The 13,806-nt window shown below is 37.1% G+C and overlaps 1 non-coding gene across 1 annotated transcript; it reads left to right on the forward strand.

Moving 5' to 3' along the window:
* The first annotated feature begins 10,775 nt into the window (after positions 1–10,775).
* Positions 10,776–10,882, forward strand: LOC128040084 (small nucleolar RNA R71). The gene has a single exon (XR_008194744.1). It is a non-coding gene; the product is annotated as a small nucleolar RNA R71 (small nucleolar RNA).
* The last annotated feature ends 2,924 nt before the right edge of the window (positions 10,883–13,806 follow it).

Consider the following 13,806-nt stretch of genomic DNA (forward strand, 5'->3'; position numbering starts at 1 on the left):
AATGCAATGCAATATAAATATGACATGCTATAACATAATATCACGCATGTAAACAGGGCATATAGTATCAAATCAGTGGGACATCATCATGCTTAATCATATTAGTCATACAGTCATTTTAGTCAATTAGGGGTCTAGGTAAACTTACCGACCCTACAGTAGGTTCACAGTTGACTTGGGCAACCCGTGCAACCTTATCAGTCAAACAGTGAAAATGGGCCTACAAGCCCATGATGTTTGCCCGTGTGGGCCCACACGCCGGTGTGGCCCACTTGACCCAAATTGGCCTCGGGCTCGTGATCCATTTTAATGTAACCCGTGCTAGGTAATTATTCATATGTGTTACACTATTTACTTATATGATCCTTCAAAGCTGTCTACTTGAGTTACTGTTACTAAATTATTTGTATCTTAAGCTACAGAATTTCGAATTAAGATCCGCAAATTTTCCCTAAAACTAGACTCATATATATTCTTACCATAAAATTTTCAAATTTTTGGTTTAGCCAATAATTACATTTTATTCTTTAAAGTTTCCCTATTTTTCTATCTAATAATTTCGACCTTTTCGCACTAAAAGTTAATTATATTCTCGCATGTAATTCATATGATGTTCTTGTTTAATTCTCTTGAAAATAGACTCATTCAAGATTTTAAACATATAAATTCTAACCAATAATTATTTTTCTCAATTTTTGATAATTTTCCAAAGTTAGGAAAGGGGATTTCGAAATCATTCTAACCCTGTGTCACTAAAATTCAAATATCTCATAATATGAAATTCTTTTGCTACTTCTTTTCTTCTATGAGAAACTAGACTCAAATAGCTTTAATCCATATTTTTTCATTCTCTAATTCGTTTTCCATAATTTATGATGATTTTTCAAAATTACCCTACTGCTGCTGTCTTGACAGTAAGCAATTTCGACTTTTCGCCGAATCCCTTATTTTTGTGTTTCGGGTACACACCTAGTTTTGTTTGATGTTAATACGCTCCCAAGCACTCCAATACCTAAAAATAAATAATTAGAGCCCAATTTAGATGACTAACGAAAACTCACAACTGAAAATCGCCTACATCAAAATCGATAGCAAACTTAAACACTTAACGACAGCGAACCGAAATTTCTAACGCTCAATTTGCTTGTGAAGCCGCAACTGATTTCTGATTTTTGCCTAAACCAAGAGAGCCAAAACCATCCTTTTTAGGAACTAGCTGAGACACTATAAAATAAAGGCAGTCAGATACTTATAGAACGAGTGTATACAATTGCTAGCTAGAAAGTGGGATAGTAGAAAAAAATCAAACAGAGAGGGTGGACTAGGGAGCAAAAATTCGGCAAAGCAAAGAAGAATAGGACGGCCAAAAAATTAAGGAAAAGAGAAGAATGTCGAAATTTGGGAAATAGAGACCAAATAGAAACTTAGATGATACCGATAGCTACCCCATATCCCTAAATTTTCTCCACTAATCCTACTAACCTACAACCACTCCAGAATCACACTCTGCCGAAATACTTGTCCATCATTGCGCAAAAATAACGCCTACCCTCTAGCATGGATTCGAACTCAAGACCTCATGCAATCAAGCACTCCACTTAAACGTTAGACCAACAGGCCCATTTTGTTATTTTATTACCAACTATTAAACTTAAGCCCTTTAGGCCAGGTTAAGGCTTTATTTGTAAAAATACTAAAATTTGCCCAAGTCATGGCTTGAACTTGGGACCTCCCACACTCACCCAGAGCACTTAACCATTGAAGTAGAAAAGTACTTATGTCATATAAAAACAAAAACAAGAATTAAAAATTTTGGGGCGTTACAATTCTAACCCCCTTAAAAAAATTTCTGTCTCGAAATTTTACCTGATCAGAACAGATGAGGATACTGCTGTCGCCTCGCATCTTTAAACTCCCATGTGACCTCTTCAGAGCTATAGTTATGCCAAAGAACCTTAACCAGTGGGATGGATTTCCTTCTTAGAACCTTTACATCACGCTCCAAAATCTGAACTGGCTCCTCCTCAAAGGTCAAATCTGGCCTAACCTCGATCTCCTCAATAGGAACAATATGCGTGAGATCAGAGCGATAACGCCTCAACATAGAGACGAGGAACATGTCGTGAATCCAATCCATTTCTGGAGGTAACTCCAACTGGTAGGCAACTGGTCCCACACGTTTCGGTATGCGGTAAGGCCCAATAAACCTAGGGCTCAACTTACCCTTACGACCAAACTTCAGTACCTTCTTCTATGGCGAGACCTTGAGAAAAATGAAATCCCCCACAGAATACTCAATGTCTCAATGCTTCAGATCGACGTAGGACTTCTACCTATCAGATTCAGCTTTCAATCGGTCCCGAATCAATGTAACTTTATCCTCAGTATCAGAAACTAGTTCAGGGCCCAGAACACGCCGCTCGGCCAACTCAGTCCAACATGAAGGTGTACGACACCTACGACCATATAAAGCCTTGTAAGGTGCCATTTGGATACTAGACTGATAGCTGTTGTTATAAGCAAGCTCTGCTAGCGGCAAGTAATCCTCCCAACTGCCTCGGAAATCAATCACACAACTTCTTAACATATCATCCAGTATCTAAATCGCCCTCTCTGATTGACTGTCAGTCTAAGGATGGAACGCAGTACTGAAGTCCAATCTTGTACCCAGAGCTTCATACAGCTTCTTCTAGAATCTAGATGTGAAGCGAGGATCCCTATCAGATATTATCGAAACTGGTACCCCATGCAGTCTTACTATCTTAGACATATACAGTTTAGCCAGCTTCTACGAAGGGTAGTCAGTACGAACCGGTATAAAGTGGGTAGACTTGGTTAATCGATCTACGATGACCCATATAGAATCCTTCTTAATAGATGTGTGGGGTAACCCACTAACAAAGTCCATAGTCACTTTTTCCCACTTCCAAAGTGAAATCTTGACTGGCTACAACAAACCCGAAGGTAATTGATGCTCAGCCTTAACCTGTTGGCATGTCAGACACTTAGCCACAAATTCTGTAACCTCTCGCTTAAGACTTGGCCACCAGTACAACTCACGAAGGTCGTGGTATATCTTATTTATGCCAGGATGCATAGCATAAAGGCTACTATGCGCCTCTCGCAGTATAGACTGCCTCAATTCAGTATCTTTCGGTACATAGATTCTCTCACAAAAATAGAGTACCCCTTCGCTATTCAGTCCAAAATCTCAATATGCCCACTCTCAACTTGTCGGAAATGAAGTCCCAACAACTCATCCTCTTTTTGCTTACCCTTAATCTGCTCTATCCACGTGGTTTAACTTGTAGTTCGACCAACAGACTACTACCATCAAAGAAACTGAGGCAAGTAAATATTGCCCTTAGGTCAGTTATAGCTCTACGGCTTAGTGCGTCGGCCACCACATTGGCCTTACCAAGGTGGTATTTAATAGTATAGTCATTGTCCTTAAGTAGCTCAATCCACCTACGCTGCCTAAGATTCAGCTTCTTCTGAGTGAAGAGGTACTTGAGGCTTTTGTGATCAGTTTAAATGATACACTTCTCACCATACAAGTAATGCCTCCAGATTTTCAGTGCGAATACTACTGCGGCCAACTCCATGTCATGCGTTGGATAATTCACCTCATGAGTCTTAAGCTGATGAGACACGTACGCTACCACTTTACCCTCTTACATCAACACATATCCTAAACTGACATGTGATGCATCGCTGTAAATAGTAAACTCCTTCCAAACTCTGGCTGAATTAGAATAGGGGCATCAGTAAGTACAGTCTTGACTTTCTCAAAGCTCTCTTACTGTTCATCAGTCCAGTTAAACGGCCCTTATGTAGCAGCTTAGTCAAGAATGCTGCAATCAATGGAAAACCCTCTACAAATCATCGATAATAACCCGACAGTCCCCGAAAATTACGGATCTCAAACACGTTCCTAGGCTACTTTCACTCCAACACAGCCTCATTCTTTCGAGGATTAACATGAATCCTCTTAGTTGAAACTACATGACCAAGAAATGTCTCTTCACGCAGCCAGAACCCGCACTTACTAAACTTAGCATAGAGTTGTTTTTCCCTCACAGTCTGAAGAACGACTCGAATGTGCTCATCATGCTCATCCTCAGTCCTCAAGTAAACCAGTATGTCATCGATGAGTACCACTACAAACCAATCCAGATAAGGCTGGAACACTCGATTCATTAAATCTATGAAAGCTACCGATGCATTAGTCAGTCCGAATGGTATCACTAGGAACTCATAGTGACCATAACGAGTCTTAAACGCCTTCTTATGAACATCAGCCTCCTTAACCCTTAATTGATGATATCCAGATTGAAGGTCAATCATAGAGAAAACCGAAGCTCCTCGAAATTGGTCAAACAAATCATCTATCCTCGGTAAGGGATATTTATTCTTAATGGTCAATTTATTTAACTACCTGTAGTCGATGCACATACGTACCGTTCCATCCTTTTTCTTTACAAACAGAATCGGTGCTCCCCACGGAGACACACTAGGGCAGATGAACCCACGATGGACACCGGAGCTGTACCAGGAAGGAGCTCTATCCCAAACTCCACTTTACAATTCAGAGGTAAACCAGATAGCTCATCAAGAAAGACGTCCAGAACATCCTTTACCGTTTTGATATCCTTAACTATAGAGTCCCTAAAATTCAAAACACTTACAGAGGCCAAGAATGCCTCACATCCCTTACGAACTAATTTCTCCGCCACTAATGCAGAGATCACATTAGATAAGTAGTTCTGACGTTCTCCAATCATGTCTACCTCCATATCCTCCTCGACGATTTTTGCCTTCTCGACCTGGGCAGAAAGAACTCACTTCCCCTGCGGGGCTATCAGAACTCTCAAATTATCTCTGAAGCCATCCTCAAAGCTGACACATCGCTCATACTCAGATGCCACCATACCTCGCGCATAGCGGCTCAGTCTCAAAAACTCGGCCTCATACTCGGCCACATTAGGGTGACCCCAGTGACACCCCTGAAGAGCTCAGCTCTATTAGACCGAGGTCATTCCGTAACTGACCCTCGACCCCCAAATCCAATATTAGGCCCACCGACTCTCTCTAAAATCCTTAGCATAGGCTAGGACAATGCATCGTCCCCAGCCATGCGATCTTGAGACCCAGTTTCAGTAGCAGGTGACACTGACGTCTCAGTCGTATCCAAATTTGGTAGACTGTCCGATGACAAGTACTTAGCTCGAGCCCCTCTACAACTTTTACCTTGGCCTCTAGTACCCCTTCCGCGAGTACCTCTGGTGCTCATTGTCTAATTGCATTTTATCGATATTAACAGTTTTATGCATCAATTTACAGTTCTAGTGTTTATTAACAGATATTTTATGAAAATAGTATCAAAAGTGTAAAGTTTATTTCATCTATCGTAGTGTCAATCAATGTCTATCACTTTTACTACAGTCTCAGTATACACTATTTTAAGTGTTTTCAGTATAGTCTATCTATAATAGTCTCAGTATATACTACCTATAGCAGTTTCAGGATATAATATCAAAGACAATTTCAGTTTCAATTTAAACAATTCACAGTTTCAGAAAACTTACTATATCGGCCCCGGAGACTCGATGTACCACACTTTCAGTAAAAATATTTAAAAATCAGTTATCAAAAATCACGTCTTAAAAAACCCACATCCAAAGCTGAATTTTACAACCCTGCTCATACCACTAAATGTAACACCCCAAACCCCACCTAGACGTTATGGTCGAATCTGACGATGTCACAGGGTAATGCTTTTTGAAAAATATGTCATCACTAAATTCCCTTTGCTATTTAACCATTTTCTTCATTACCTTATATTAATTTCAAATCGTATCGTTCGTTTCTAAATTATTATTCATTTACAAATCATTATTCAATTTCAAAACATTTTTTTTCTTGCGGAAGCTTTTAAACAGTTTGCGTATTCGTGGTATTTTTGATAAAACATTAATTTCATTTGAAAACCTGAGTTTTACCTAACACTAGCAGATTTAAATCATAAAACTGTATAAAAACCAAATTTAAACCAAAATCTGTAAAGGCCATAATTACAGCAAAATACTCCCAAATAAAAGTAAAATCATAAATAGGTAATAAACAATGTAAATGAAGTCGTGTGGCCACCAATGAGTCTTCCGCCACACTAATCCACCTATATCTGAGGATTACCTGTACAAATTAAATAGAAGGGGTGAGTTTATGTAAACTCAGTGTGTAATCCCTATACAAATGAACAGACAGTAAACAAATAATCACAGTCTTGGCTTAAGCCCTTTTCAGTATCAGTATCAGTCTAGTTTGGGCCTTAGCCCATCTCAGCACAAAAACAGTCATGCAGTAGGGCTTTAGCCCATCACAGTATCAGTAGCAGTAACATATATACAGTCACAAAAATCCTACCCATCCAACCTCTACACATCATCTCCGTCCAACCCTAGAGTCCATGTGGGGATATAATTAACCCATCCATCCCTACACTCCAAGTAGTATCGAATGTGGCACTAGACAGTAGTTTGCAGCTGAGCTACCAGTAAATTAGGCTTGAGGCCTTTCAGTACAGTTCCTCCGAACAATATAATCCCCCAACCCAATGCAATGCAATATATAAATATGACAAGCTATAACATAATATCATGCATGTAAATAGGACATACAATATCAAATTAGTGGGGCATCATCATGCTTAATCATATCAGTCATACAGTCATTTCAGTCAATTAGGGGTCTAGGTAAACTTACCGACCCTACAGTAGGTTCACTGTCGACTTGGGCGACCCGTGCAACCTTATCAGTCAAACAGTGAAAATGGGCCTACAAGCCCATGATGTTTGCCCGTGTGGGCTCACATGCCTGTGTGGCCCACATAAACCAAATTGGCCTTGGCCTCGTGATCCATTTTAATGTAACCCGTGCTAGGAAATTATTCATATGTGTTTCCACTATTTATTTATATGATCCTTCAAAGCTGTCTACTTGAGTTACTGTTACTAAATGATTTGTATCTTAAGCTACAGATTTTCGAATTAAGATTCACAAATTTTCCTTGAAACTAGACTCATATATCTTCTTACCATAAAATTTTTAGAATTTTTGGTTTAGCCAATAAGTATAGTTTATTCTTTAAAGTTTCCCCTATTCTGCTGTTTGACAGTTTCGACCTTTTTGCACTAAAAATCAAGTAAATTTTTGTACAGAATTCGGATGATGTTTTCGCTTATTTCTCTTGAAAATAAACTCATTCAGGATTTTAAACATATAAATTCTAACCCATAATTATTTTTCTCCAATTTTTGATAATTTTCCAAATTCAGGAAAGGGAATTCCGAAATCATTCTGACCCTGTCTCACTAAAATTCAAATATCTCATAATATGAAATTCTTTTGCTACTTCGTTTCTTCTATGAGAAACTAGACTCAAATATCTTTAATTCCGTTTTTTTCATCCTCTAATTCATTTTCCACAATTTATGGTGATTTTTCAAAGTTAGCCTACTGCTGACTTTTCACCGAATCTCTTATTTTTGTGTTTTGGGTACACACCTGGTTTTGTTTGATGCTAATACGCTCCCAAGAACTTCAAGACCTAAAAAATAAATAATTATATCCCAATTTAGATCACTAAAGAAAACTCACAACTGAAAATCGTCTACATCAAAATTGATAATGAACCTAAACATTTACCGGTAACGAACTAGAATTTCTAAGCTTGTGAAGCCGTAACTGATTTTTGATTTTTGCCAAAACCAAGAGAGCCAAAACCATCCTTTTTAGGAACTAGCTAAGAAACTATAAAATAAAGGCAGTCAGATAGTTATAGAGCTAGTGTATACAATTGCTGGACGAAAAGTGGGCTAGTAGAAAAATCAAACGGAAAGGGTGGACTAGGGAGCAAAAATTCGGCAAAGCAAAGAAGAATAGGACGACGGAAAAATTGGGGAAAAGAGGAGAATGCCGAAATTTGGGAAAAGTAAAAACGAAATAGAAACTTGGATGATATCGATAGCTGCCCCATATCCCTAAATTTTCTCCCACTAATCCTACTAACCTACAACCACTCCAGAATCCCACTCTGCCGAAATACTTGTCCATCATTGCTCAAAAATAACGCCTACCCTCCAACATGGATTCGAACATAAGACCTCATGCAATCAAACACTCCATTTAACCACTAGACCAACAAACCCATTATGTTATTTTATTACCAACTATTAAACTTAATCCATTTAGGCCAGGTTAAGGCTTTATTTATAAAAGTACTAGAATTTGCCCAAGTCATGGCTTGAACTTGGAACCTCCCACACACACCCAGAGCACTTAACCATTGAAGCAGACAAGTACTTATATCATATAAACACAAAAACAAGAATTAAAAATTTTGGGGCATTACAACTACCTTAGGATCTAACATCTGATCCAGAAAATGGTCCTTCCGAATGGATTTATTCAACTTTCTGTAATCAATACAAATTCTTCAACCAGTAACAATTCTCATTGGAACTAACTTGTTACGCTCATTTTCAACAATCGTGATTCCACCTTTCTTCGGCACATACTGTACCGAACTTACCCATGAACTATCTGACATAGGATAGATGATTTCCGCATCTAACAATTTGATCACTTCCTTTCTCACAACTTCTTTCATAATAGGATTGAGCCTCATTTGCCCATCAATTCGAGCTCTTTCACCTTCTTTTAAAATGATTTTATTCATGCAAAAAGAAGGGCTTATACCTCGAATGTCAACTATGGTCCAACCAATTTCTTTCTTAATTTTTTTTAAAACAACAATCAATTCTGCCTCTTGATCTTTCGTTAGTTCTGCTGAAATAATCAATGGAAAAGTAGAATAATCACCTAAATAAACATATTTCAAATGGAAAGGAAGTACCTTTAGTTCGAGTGTAGGTGGTTCTTTGATTGACAACTTGGGTTGCACAAATTCTCTAACTTCTAAATCCAACAGTTCAAACTGTGTGGATTGAATAAAATTTCCCAAATTGGCTTCCATCAAAGCCATGTTTTCTTCACTTTGTTCATCCTCCAAAGGGTCAAGATCTAAGGCTTTCTCCAATGGATCTTCTTCAAAATTTTATTCAAAACCTTGGTTTCTATCTCTTCCATAACTGAACACTCCTCTGTCGGATCGGGAAATTTCATCGCTTTAAGAATGTTAAAAGTTACATGCTCCCCGTGGCTAGGAAAGGTCTCCCAAGGATAATTAACACTTCCTTATCTGCTTCAAAATCTAAAATAATGAAACCAGCAGAAAAATAAATTTATCGACTCTTACCAAAACATCATCGATCTTTCCTTCGGGATATGCTAACGATCGATCTGCTAGCTGAAGCATCACAGTTGTAGGTCTTACTTCACCTATCCCTAACATCTTGAAAATAGACTTAGCCATCAAGTTGATACTCGCTCCTAAGTCACACAAAGCTTTACCACAATAAGATTTACCACTGTTACAGGGTATAGTAAAGCTTCTTGGGTCTTTTAATTTCGGTGGCAGTTTGTTCTACAGGAACGCATTGCACTCTTTTGTCAAGGCAACAATCTCATACTCATTCAGTCATTTCTTCTTGGACAGTATATCCTTCATAAACTTCACATAATTTGGCATTTGTTCTAAAGCCTCCACCAACGGACTATTCATATGTATCTGCTTTAGAACATCCAAAAACTTCTTGAATTGCACCTCCTGTTTCTATTTGTGTTGCTGCAATCTTTGCGGATATGGAGGTGATGGAACTTTCGGTTGAACCGGACAACTTTTCTTAGTAGGTAAATCTGCATCCAAAGAAGATGTTAAAATATCTAAATTCACTAAGTTAGGGTTTACCTTGTCAGAATTTGTAGATTCTGATTCCTTTGGTGTATGACCTTCAACATTTGGTTGACTTTTCTCGTTTTCAACGTGCTCATCTTCGACATCAATCAATCGGGGTTCAAGAGTCTTACCACTTCGCAATGCCACTACCTTGGTATATTCTTTACCCAAATTTCTTAGATTCTCAGTATTGCTCGGTAAGGTTCCTTGCAGTCTATTACGAAGCTCCGTAGCCAACTGACCCATTCAGTTTTCCAAATTTTTCAGTGTTGCTACTTGGCTTTGGATCAAAGCGTCATTCTTTGCCATGTACGCTTTCAACAAGTTCTCCAAACTGTTTGATGCCTCAGTTTGAGGTGGTTTGAGAGCTTGCTGATTAAACTCTTGAGATTGGTTGGGTATTTGCTATATTGTTCGGTCTATTTCCTTGGTTGCTCCAAGAAAAGTTAGGATGATTACGCCATGAAGGATTGTAGAAGTTGGACTGGGTCCTTTTGCATTCTTATTTTGATATTGGTTGCCCATATAGTACACTGACTCAGGATTTGATGGACAAGTCTCAAAAGAATGACCTTTCCCACAGTACACATAGAAAAATATTACAAACAGACTTGGTGCCTGAGCTGCAAAATTGTTAGTACTATTAGCGGTTAACTGTTTTAACATAGAGGAAATAGATGATACCTGAGCTGATAATGAAGTGAGAGAGTCAACTTCATGAACTCCAGCTACGTGTCTTCCTAAATCTATTCGATTTATTGGCTACTGATAGTTATTACTGACAATCCTCTCGATGATCTCATAAGCCTCATTATAAGACTTAGAAAAAATTACACTATTTACGGAAGCATCTACCATCAATCTTGTATGTGCATTGAGACCATTATAGAATGTCTCCAATTGAATACAGTGAGGAATCCCATGATGCGGACATTTACGAAGTAACTCCTTGAACCGCTCCCAAGCCTCAGACAAAGACTCGTCATCCAATTTTTGGAAAGTTGTGATCTCGTTCCTCAACTTAGCGTTTTTGCTAGGCGGGAAATACTTAACCAAAAATCTCTCTGCTAATTCTTGCCATGTAGATATGAAACTTGGTGGAAATGAATTGAGTCATACTCATGCTCGATCTCGAAACGAGTACGGAAACATCTTCAACCTCAGCGCGTCTTCAGTCACATTGGCTATCTTGAATGAATCACTCACCTTCATAAACAATCGAAGGTGGAGGTGTGGATCTTCCGAGAGCATACCACTAAATTGGCCCACCGTTTGTAGCATTTGAAACATCACTGGTTGCAATTCAAGCTGGGTTGCCTCAATATTTGGCCTTCTAATTCTTGGGTTTAACTCACTGAAAAGTGGCACAGCATATTGTCTATTGCATCGATCCCTATCATTGACAATGAGGATAGGATTTCGTACATAGTCGACTTCATTACCTTGGTCTTGATTTTGATTTCCAAGGTCCATCTTGACTTGTCTTTGAGCTATTCGTTCACGTCTTCTTTGTCTGAGATTTTACTCAATTTCAGGGTTATAGGGAGTAAATCGATAATTCGATCTTTGCTCATAAACACCTGAAAAGAAAATCAAAAAAATTAAAAAGAATAAGTTAGTAATGTTAGAAATAAATCAAATTGAAAATAAATAGTTTCACGAAAAAAATGACTATGGCAACAGTTGACAATCCCCAACAACGGTGCCAAAAACTTATAACGTTGGGGTTTGTGCAAGTGTACACAATTGTTATCAAGTAATAAGTAAGTTTCGAGTTATCGTCTCCACAAGGATTGTATTTGTGCTAAGTCACTTAATTTGTAAATTTATATTAACAATTTGGTAAAAAAGAAACACAATATTGTTGAGAAGTGGTGATTAAAATATATTAAACTAAATGCAATGATCCCTAATGCAAATTATCCTAAGTATGCAAACTATATGAATAAAATAGATTTTAGTAACATTAAACACAATTTGCAACAATTATAACATAAATAAACTAGGACAATTACTTTAATTAAACTCAATTTATTATCAACATGCTTAATAACATTTGGAAAAACATTCCATGGAAACTTAATCTTTCATGAGTTTGGAAACCACATTAGGTCCTTTCGGAATCCTTTAATTAGTAAATAAGCATTTTACTAATCCTTTTTTACTGAGGGTTTCTTAGCATTCGTGTGAGGTAACAGGGACATGTTAGGTTTGAAACAATTTAATCACACAAATCTAAAAACTATGCAAATAACAGAGCTTGGTTAGAGTTGTTATGCAACATACAATTCAATCGAGTTAGGATCTAAATTGAGCATCCACATTTCAATTATGTGTCCACTAGCCGTCGCCTGGTTAGGATCGTTCAGCTAATTCAGGTGCATTTCAATAATGTATGAACGAAATACAAACTTGATTTTAATTGAAAACATGATCGATTGAGGCACAAACATAATAAGCATGAATCAAATAAATATTATTTAATCAAAATAATCATCCTAGCTTAAATAAAATTAAGCTATCATTGTTGTAAACAAGAACAATGAACACATAGCAAACATCTTTATATTAAATTAAAGAAAAGAAAGATTAAACCCAATTCAAAGTGGCTGTCACCCAAGACTCTGACTGACGAGGCTCCTTCGCTTTTTTGCATTGCTCCTTTGCTGATGGCTCTCCAAGGGTTCTTTAAGAGGCTTAATTGCTAAAATCCTTATGCAAGGATGAAGAAGGGGAAACATAGCTAAAAGAGTTGAGAGAATGATGAATGAGTGAGAGATGATGGGATGAGGGTTGATTAAAAAAGTGAGAAATGAACTCTTATTTATAGGTGAGGCAAAGGAGCTAGTTTGCTAAAAATAGGAGTGCCCATCCTTTGAAACTTCCTCCAAGAGTGTCCGGCCATGAATTGAGGAAAGGTGGCTGATTTTCCCTTGATTTTTGGTCAATTTGAGTGCCACAACAACTTAGGACTAAGACTCGGTCATCAACAAATCTTCGGGAAAATCTCTGATTTCTTTAAGTCTTCAAAGACTTTGTATAATTAAACCAAAAAATGGTTTATGACATCCATGTGCAGCCAAAAATTGGGTTGACTTGGTCCCCAATTTGGACGGTTTTGCAATTAGAAGAAAACTCTCAGACCTGTCCAAAAATAGTAGATAGTTTACAGGACCAAATAATATAATTTAACCACTTTAATTAATCAATTTGCTTAATTAATTAAAACCCAATTTATTAATGAAATATTAAAAATGAATTATTAAATATAAATTTATATTTTATTATTTAATTCAATCATGCATGGCCCACTTTATAGCTTAAAAATATAATATGCTCAAATTAATATAAAATAAGCCATTTTATGCATGAAAACTATATAATAAAGTATAAAATCACATTTTAATAATTTCTATGTCCTAATTTCATATTTTCACATATTTCATTAATTTATTAAACAATTACTTGGTTTTAACAACAAATTTACGTAAAAGGTAATGAATTATATAGGAAAATCCTATATATTTTTCAGTTTACAGTTACCAAGCCACAGATCAGAGATAATTAAAAATTAGAAGCCAAAACCAATAAAGTCTTAATAATACTTATTAAGAATAGTTCGAGGTCCAAGGTGATTCTCTGAATGCCGAGCCAGATCCTAATTTTAAGATTTACTTGAAAATTTAATCATTATTGGGAGGTGAGCTTATGAAAAGCTTAGTGTGAGTCAAATAATTATTTAAACGGGTAAAAACATCAAATACAGTGAAACATATTAGCATTAAAAGAAGAAAACAGAACCATCATAGGAATTTCATGTCATTACATAGCCATTATCAAATGATGTCAAACGGTGTATGAGCATAGGTCATCATTCATTCGAGGAACAATCATTAATTATGATACCATTCAATACAACAAATACAATGCGTAACATAAATCAATAA

The sequence above is a fragment of the Gossypium raimondii genome, chromosome 3 (assembly GCF_025698545.1).
Source record: "Gossypium raimondii isolate GPD5lz chromosome 3, ASM2569854v1, whole genome shotgun sequence".
Lineage (NCBI taxonomy): Eukaryota > Viridiplantae > Streptophyta > Magnoliopsida > Malvales > Malvaceae > Gossypium > Gossypium raimondii.